We start from the raw sequence: 9,382 nt of genomic DNA, 5'->3' as shown, positions 1-9,382 counted from the left end.
AGAAATTAGAGTGCTTAGTTTTTATAAATGTGATTTGTAGATTAATCCAAACTTGTGCATATGTTAATAATTTTTTGTTTTTTTATGTATCTTATAAGTACAAATTATAGAAATTACATTATTTTATTTGGCTACTACGTGTAGGAACTAACCCTATAGCAACCACCCCTTGGTTACTATTAGTTTTTCCTTTTAAAAGTGTATAACAACTATCAATTTAATCAAACATTCTAAACAATTCTACTTTCATACTTGGTACTAAATAGGTGCTACTTTATGTAATTTCTATTTGAATATATGATAAAATCCCCTTATAGAGGATCTTAATGCAACTTTACTTTATCTATTTACACACGATGATGATGGCAAAAAGTTTGTTCATGTCCCCAAAATTATAAACCTTAAAACATAGGATATTTTTGTTTTGTACTTAGCAATATTGCAAAGATCACGCCTTAAGGATATTTCTACTCTGTTTGAGTTTTCCAGGGAAGCTCTCAATGGAATTAATTGATCTTCAACTCTCCACAATGTGTTTAACAAAACCTTACCACAATTAGTTAGGTTTCCTCTTAAACACTTGAATTTTACAAACCATTTCCAAAATAAAACTCAAAGTAACCCCAACATAACTATTTAGTAGACTCAAAATAGCTAAATGAATTTTTAACTTTTTTTGATCACTAAGACAATTGATAGTTTGAAACCTAAATACCAAGCAACCATAAAATTGCCATAACTTTCTCATTTCTCCTCAAAATTCAAAACTTTAAAATGTTTTGGAAAGATAAGAATGAGTTAAAAAAACAAAATATTGTTAGGAATAGAAAATATTAATAAAAAAATGATAGCATATTTTTTTTTCTCTTGATATTGGCCATATGATTAGAGTTGTAGCCAAGATTGTAGATAGTCTACACAATAAAAGACAACACCATACTTAACTAGTTTTAAACTACCAATCTTGATGTCAAGTGTGTTTATAATATTTCAATCTACCACTATCTCAATCATAAAGATTACCAAAGTGATCAAACCATTTAGAAAAACCTTTATAGTACAACATTATTCAAATTGAAGTCATTATCTCTACCAGATTTTCCACCTATACCATTTAATCAAGAGGATGTAGGGTTGTATTTGGATGAATCCAAATTTTATCACCAGGCTATGAGTAGGGATGACAACTATGCTAATAGATATATACTTTTAAACATTCTTTGAAAGGCATATGTACTCTTTTTCACCAAGTTTGACTTATGTTTAAGAGGCAAATATACTATTTTATATTCAAATAAATGTTTTTGAACCATTTTAAATATGCTAATTTTAGGAAAATCCTTCTACCAAGGTATTTAGTCATTCTATATTACTTTGATGCATTTTTTCAAATAGTTCATATGCATTACATGTGCTTCCCTATTTTCATTCATGTTTCTTATATAAATATGTGGAGGAAAAGAAAGGCTATACAATCTTGTTGAGATGACACATAGCATATTTCCCACTTGTGGTTCTTTTCTTTCCCCTCCACCATCACCCTCTTAGTTCTTTTGTCAAATTTCTACTTACATGTCCCTTACCCAACTTGAAATGACAAATACATAGCTAGAAAATATTGATTTTCACTCAAAATAATGGAACACCAGTAATAGTACTTGACTTCACAACTCATCATTCTACTCTACTATACTCTTTACTTTTTCTTCAACCTACAACTCTTCACCCTTTCTCTTCCCCTTCCTGAAATTGCAACTCTTACACTTTACTCAAAAACTCATGTTTTCTACCAAAATTCATATCTATACTTTATGCCTTGATAAAAATCCATGACCAGTTCCAGAGCCCTCGATTCTACTCAAGAAGGGAAGATACCATCAAAAACTATATAGTCTAATTTTCTATGCATGTCAATTATGTTTTCTTTATACTTTCTTTAATCCTTTTTATCTAATCCATTCACTAGCTTCTCCACTCTCTTTTCTTGCACACTAGTTAAATGAAGAGAGGGGATGACATTCCTCATTAATAGCATAATAGAAAACACCCATACTTGAATTGTAGGTTTTTATCCATCTTTTTCTCTTGTTTGTTGTCATTCACTAGGGAGATACCATGCTTTAATTATTATGGGCTTGAGCTAGCATATTGCTTTCATACCACAATCATACAAAATTTCTTAAATGGACAATAAATTTCCTAGAAAAATTAATCCATAACTTTTATGGACTAAATATCCAATGTCCATTAGGACCCTTAAATGTGGGTATATGCAGGATCATGGTCAACCAAACCATGCCCTTAAGTGGTAATGTTCAAAAAATTAGCAAATATGGGTTATGTCAACTTGACATGTAGTTTTCAACTTGTGATGAAATTTCTACCAAAAAATTGAGACAAAAGAATTTCAAGGAAAATGAATTGAGTTTCTAAAGTACTTGGCGTTATCTAAAAATAAATAAAAATTGATTCATCAAAATTTTGAATTTTAATGCAATAGTCTAAAAAATTTAGGAAAAAAATAAGAAGTAGACGTATCTTCAAAATTAAAAAACTCTCGTGTCTAACCACATTAACTAATTCAAAACTTTGAAAATTTTAATTTTTATTTATTTTTCCTTATAATAGAAGAAGCATAGAATGTGATGCATCTTTTGGATTTCAAAAATGTTGTACCATTTGAAAGTTATAGTTGTTTTTCAATCAATGTGTCATTCAATTAATGTGTCAGTCAACACTTTATATCTAACTCCATTAGAAAATAAGTAATAATTACTTACTCAACTTGTAATTTGATAGACATTACATTTTTGAAAAGGTAAGAAAATTATTAAGAAACCCTTTTCATTTCATCAAATTTGGGTGAACAAAAATTCATCAAATACATGTTTGAAGTAAAATGCAGACAAGAATAGACCAAAAATATGTTTTTGGTACATTTTTTAAGTTGAACATGTAGGTTTGGTATCTAAAGATATAATAGACCTTATAAAGGAAAAAAAAAAAAAAATTGGTATTAGGATGGGTAGGAAAAATTTGGAATAGATTTTGAAATGCTTTGACAAATTTTAAAACTACATATTTTTCAGATCACCACTTTTTGGCACACCATGATCCTACACATACCCATGTGAATAGAATTATGTTGATCAAATAATTAGTATTGACAAATGAGTGTTAACACACTTAACCATTTTAATATGGTTAGTGAGGACACAGTGTATGACGAGTCAAAGTCACAGTTAGTGCCAATCCATAGATAGTGCCGAGTCACAATTGGTGTCAAGCAAGTTACAATGTAGTATATGCCAAGCAATCAAGAAACATTCATGTGTTGAGTAATAGGAATTGTAATAGGTGTCGAGTGACTTAGAAGTATTCAGGTGTTGAGTGATCCAGGATTATATATGTGCTGAGCAATACAAAAGTGTTCAGATGACAAGAAAAGCAAGGATAAAAGGTGCCGAGGAAAGTAGGAAACATAGTTGATGCCGAGCAATCCAGGAACAGTATATGTCAAGCATTAGTAGGACTTTATATGTCGAGCAATGTAGGATCAGCATAAGAGTTTGTGTCATCACAAACCAAGATGTAAAATGGTTATGAATGACTCATGACATGATAAGGAGATATGATGAAATCTTTCCATTCACCTATGCAATCAACATGCATCCAATTAGATAATTGGAGACAGCATGCAGCTAGTATGTGACAACTAACGATTTGAGTGGGAACACTTCAATCAAGGATGCATGAAAATCCACTAATATTTATAAGGAAGTCGTGACACCATAGAAAAATTTGTTAAAGGAAGAAGAAGAAGAAGCAGAGCCAAATACTAAGGTTTCTACAGAACATAGGTGTCAGAGATTAAGTGGAAAGGACAACATTTACATATCAAGTTGATCAGAACAGAGTAAAGAACATAATCAGCAGATCAGATCTAGCAAAGATCAGTGAGTAAAGAGTAGATGAAGTGCCTGAGACATGCTATAAGAGATTGCATTCAATTAGGTGTATTTCTCTAATACTCTCTCATAATTGTATTAGAAAGTTGAAATCTTATTGAGATAGGTTAGCTTAATAGCTAGGTTAGAAGATCCTTAGGATAAGGATAGGAGAACCTTTGGAGAAGGACATGAAAGTCCTATTAAGTTAGGTGGGTTTAACAGCGTATATGTAAATCCTTTAACAAGGTGAGACTTCATGTAAAGTTTTTTGTAAATCCTTTCAATAGCTCACATTTGACAATGTGTAAAGCCTTTAATAGGGCAAGCCTTTAATAGGTGAAACCATCAGAAGTGGTTGAACTCTTTTTCTGCTGTAAATTTGTGGGTGTCATCCCCACCCTAGTTTTACTTGCTTATTCTTAGAGGGTTTCTGTGTTGCCAAAATCTCATGTGTTATGTGGTGTTGCATGTTTACTTTTCATTTTTATTTAAATGTTTATATGCATGCATGTTAATTTCAGTTACATGTCATTGAGGATTTGAAAAAGATTAAAAGTTAGTACATTTGATTCATCCCCCCACCCCGTCCTCTCAAATGCACTCTTCCCATTAAGGAATTCCAACAATTGGTAGATCCAAAACTAGAAGTCTTCAAACTTGGGAAGATCATTGAAAACTAGGTGATTGATGTGCAGCTCGCTCTACACAAGGTAGATGAATTAAGGAAATCCCTAAAAATAAGAAAGGACATGGCAATAGTAGATAATGGCATACACTACAAGGAGATTGACACCACTGGAGTATTTGCAAAGGGAGACTCAAAAGATTTGATGCAGCAATAGCAGAACTAATGGAAAAAAATAGAATAAAAGTAGAAGAAATAAGATCTCTCAAAATGGAACATGAATCACAAGCCATGATGTTATGTGAAATCACTGAACAAAAGAAAAGAGAAGTTCAAGACAGAGCTGATGGGAGACCCCTCCAACACGGCCAATCATGGCAAGAGTTTGCAATAGTGGAAAAATTTCAAATCTGGGAACCATGGGGTACAAATTGTTTATGAAGTAGCAATATTATGTTTTAATGGTGAAATATAGCATTAAAATGTATTATAAAGGCATTTCCCTTGTATTAGGAAAGAGATCTCCATGAGGAGACAATAATGCATTAAAATAGGAAATATGGTTTTGTAACCATAACTATGTAACCGATTGCAACTCTTTAATAGAGAGCAAGTATAAGGAAAGAGGGGGATAGGGGAGAGAAGAGAGAGTTAGAGTTTTGAGATTCTTGAAGGGAAAAATATCTCAAGGGCTCTCTGGCAGCAGCCAGAGAGCCAAGCATTGTAAAAGCCTAGTTAAGCATTAATGAATAGTTTTTTTTGTGTGCAGTTTTGTTTTGTTCCTATCGTTTTGTTCTTCTCTTTATGCATTCGATTTTGCTTTAGATCTCTATTGAATGAGCATGGAAAAGAGTGATCATTGTTTATTGGCAAATAATATTGGTTTCAAAACTGTTATTGGAACCACAAACCAGCTTGGAAAAGTTGAGGAAAGCTGAGCATGAGCGACATCAACACATTAATTGGAGAAACATTTTGTTACAAAAATTTGGGTCTTCTTGCGAGGGTCATCTCTCACAAACCCACCGTTGGATTTCTCTCCATTTTTGATATGTTTGAAAGAACCTAATTGCGCAGCTTCTCGCTGGAGAAATTTGGCAGATGTTATGTCTATAAAAAGTTATTAAGGTCTGTTTACGAGTCTATGAAGAGAGGCAGCTTAAGTGTAGAAAGGTGGCAGCATTATTATTAAGGTGGTAAACAATATAGATTCAAATGCTATGATAATTAGAGTTTTATTTCTATAAGAATAAGCATAATGGAGCTAAGGTGATTAGTATGGTATTATCATAGCCCAATAATGTCCATCGTTAGGCTGATAGTGAGTATGACAACCCAGGAAACCTGAGAGCAATGCCAATTAGATTGAAGATTCAGTTATGAAAATGATTTAAGTCTGAAGATTGAAGCACCGGACAGACATTTAGTTGGTCTTTTCATTGAACATGGGGTGGAAGCATTTTTTTGTTACATTAGAGTGGTATCAGAGCTAGCGAATGGTCTGGTGACATTGCAGTGGGAAGAAGCATAAATGGTTGCATTAATCCATCAAGCTGCAGGAAGAACGAAGAGAGTTCTTGGGAAGGTCTCAAGCGGAGATCTCGGTATTGTCTCCATGAGGATGAAGCTAGGTAGAAGGTGCAAGAAGCAACCACTGAGTGAGAGTGGGAAGCATCTTCCAGAATCTTCGATGGCTACGATGACCATATAGTAGCAGTATGAAGAATGGTGGACAGCAATGACAATGCAAGGACGTCATCAGAGTGACGCAACGAAAGCTAAAGAGTGAAAGACCACGAAGAAGAAGCAAGCACATTTCCTTGGGACAAGGAAATTTTTCAGTCCGGGAGTTTGATGGGAGACCCCTCCAACATGGCCAATCATGGCAAGAGTTTGCAATAGTGGAAAAATTTCAAATCTGGGAACCATGGGGTACAAATTGTTTATGAAGTAGCAATATTATGTTTTAATGGTGAAATATAGCATTAAAATGTATTATAAAGGCATTTCCCTTGTATTAGGAAAGAGATCTCCATGAGGAGACAATAATGCATTAAAATAGGAAATATGGTTTTGTAACCATAACTATGTAACTGATTGCAACTCTTTAATAGAGAGCAAGTATAAGGAAAGAGGGGGATAGGGGAGAGAAGAGAGAGTTAGAGTTTTGAGATTCTTGAAGGGAAAAATATCTCAAGGGCTCTCTGGCAGCAGCCAGAGAGCCAAGCATTGTAAAAGCCTGGTTAAGCATTAATGAATAGTTTTTTTTGTGTGCAGTTTTGTTTTGTTCCTATCGTTTTGTTCTTCTCTTTATGCATTCGATTTTGCTTTAGATCTCTATTGAATGAGCATGGAAAAGAGTGATCATTGTTTATTGGCAAAGAATATTGGTTTCAAAACTGTTATTGGAACCACGAACCAGCTTGGAAAAGTTGAGGAAAGCTGAGCATGAGCGACATCAACACATTAATTGGAGAAACATTTTGTTACAAAAATTTGGGTCTTCTTGCGAGGGTCATCTCTCAAAAACCCACCGTTGGATTTCTCTCCATTTTTGATATGTTTGAAAGAACCTAATTGCGCAGCTTCTCACCGGAGCAATTTGGCAGATGTTATGTCTATAAAAAGTTATTAAGGTCTGTTTACGAGTCTATGAAGAGAGGCAGCTTAAGTGTAGAAAGGTGGCAGCATTATTATTAAGGTGGTAAACAATATAGATTCAAATGCTATGATAATTAGAGTTTTATTTCTATAAGAATAAGCATAATGGAGCTAAGGTGACTAGTATGGTATTATCATAGCCCAATAATGTCCATTGTTAGGCTGATAGTGAGTATGACAACCCAAGAAACCTGAGAGCAATGCCAATTAGATTGAAGATTCAGTTATGAAAATGATTTAAGTCTGAAGATTGAAGCACCGGACAGACATTTAGTTGGTCTTTTCATTGAACATGGGGTGGAAGCATTTTTTTGTTACATCAAGAGCTATGCTTGAAGATAACAAGAGAAATCTTGCAAACCAACTTGAGGAGAATTCTACTAAACTTGCAAGGATCTCAAACATGCAAATAGATACACTTAGCCAAATGATGAACATTCATTATGAACTTGACATGAAAGACATTGAGATCTCTGCTTTGAGAATGCAAAATGAACAATTGCAGAATGAGTTCAAAAGAGAGAAAGAGATAGCGGAGAACTTTAACAAGTCAAGTGAAGCTATCAAGCACTTTGAATAGATGTTGAAGTCCCCAAGATCTAACAATGATACATCAGGACTTGGATTTACTAGTACTGAAGTTACAATTGAAACATTGAAGAGTGTTGAACAAAGAAATGAAAAAGGTAAGAATTCAAAATCCACTTGTCATTACTGTAATAAGAAAGGGCATACTGCTAATATTTTTAGGAGTAGAAAGATCAATCAACAGAACAATTCAAAAGCCAAGGGTATTTTCACAAGTGCAACATGCAAGGGCATCTGACACAAGACTGTAGGACTAAAATCACAAGGACACAAAGATCTAATGGTCACTGCTACAATTGCATGAAGTATGGACATAGAGCCTTTAAGTGTAGATCAAAGCCTATGTAGACACCAAATCAGCATGCAAGGGGAAACAACTATGTGCACCATTACAATTGGGACTATAATACAAGGAAAAGTTGTCACTATTGTCAAGAGTATGGACATATACCTTAGAACTGCATTAGAAAACACTTCAAGGGAAAATACAATAGATGTTTGAACAAGACTACTTGTTTTAGTTGCTTGAAGACTAGATATGTCAGTAGGAACTGTCAAACAAAGGCTAAGGGACCCACGACTGAAGTCAACAAGGGAAAAGAAAAGATTGATGTTGAACACATCAAGGCAGCTATGAAGAAGACATGGCAGGAAAGAGATGGATCAAGTTCATCCAATAGAGGGGTCACTTTACTCATGAGGTCAAGTAATCATACCTCATCCAACTAAGCACTAGATAAACCTATGGGGCTAGTACACATAAGGATATATCATAAATCAGCCCAAAAGATCATTGAAGCATAGCAAAGAAGAAATTTGCATGAGTTAAGATGTTAAGTTAAAAATTGGAAGATGATGCAAGTTACCTTTGGTTGCTGAGTAAGACTCTAATGCAAGCCAAGTTGAATAGTCTGGTTACTATTGGGTTAAGACATGATAATGATTGCCGAGAAATTGACAAGATCAGTGGATGTTGAGTGAAATGAGATAGTTGCTACCAAGTGAATTAAGTAGAGTGGATGCTAAGTTGGAAAATCCATTGGAAGCTGAGTGACAACTGTAAGTACAAAATGCACTAAATGCTAGATTTTAAACCTAATAAAAGTGAAAATTGTTCATTTTTGAACCATTTAAATACAAAGTGAGAATGATCAAAGTGATTGAGCAATTTTCTAGTGAACAAACAACAACTTGCACGAATCCAACAGCAACCCAACTCGAGTTCATCAATCAACAGGTATTTCCTTCAAGTGTCAAGCTATGTAGTTTATAAAGTCTATTGACACAAAAAACCCTAGTTTGATAAACAATGGCATCTAGTTCTAAATCTTCCAAAGTGAAGGAAAGTCATGAAATTCAACTTGTCAGTAACGAGGTAAAATAGCATGAATTTAAAGCAATCACAAAAGTAGCATACAAGAACGATCCTGATAGTGCCCTATATGCCATCCCTGATAAAGTTGTCATGGTTCCATATGTGAAAAAATGTTATCATTGCAAGATAGGGGCAATAGGAGACCTAGAAATTGCCAATGCATATAAAATACTATGTGTAGAT

The sequence above is a fragment of the Cupressus sempervirens genome, chromosome 4 (genome assembly GCF_028749045.1).
Source record: "Cupressus sempervirens isolate cs-2001-9-10 chromosome 4, ASM2874904v1, whole genome shotgun sequence".
Classification (NCBI taxonomy): Eukaryota; Viridiplantae; Streptophyta; class Pinopsida; order Cupressales; family Cupressaceae; genus Cupressus; species Cupressus sempervirens.
This window is presented reverse-complemented; position numbering follows the sequence as displayed.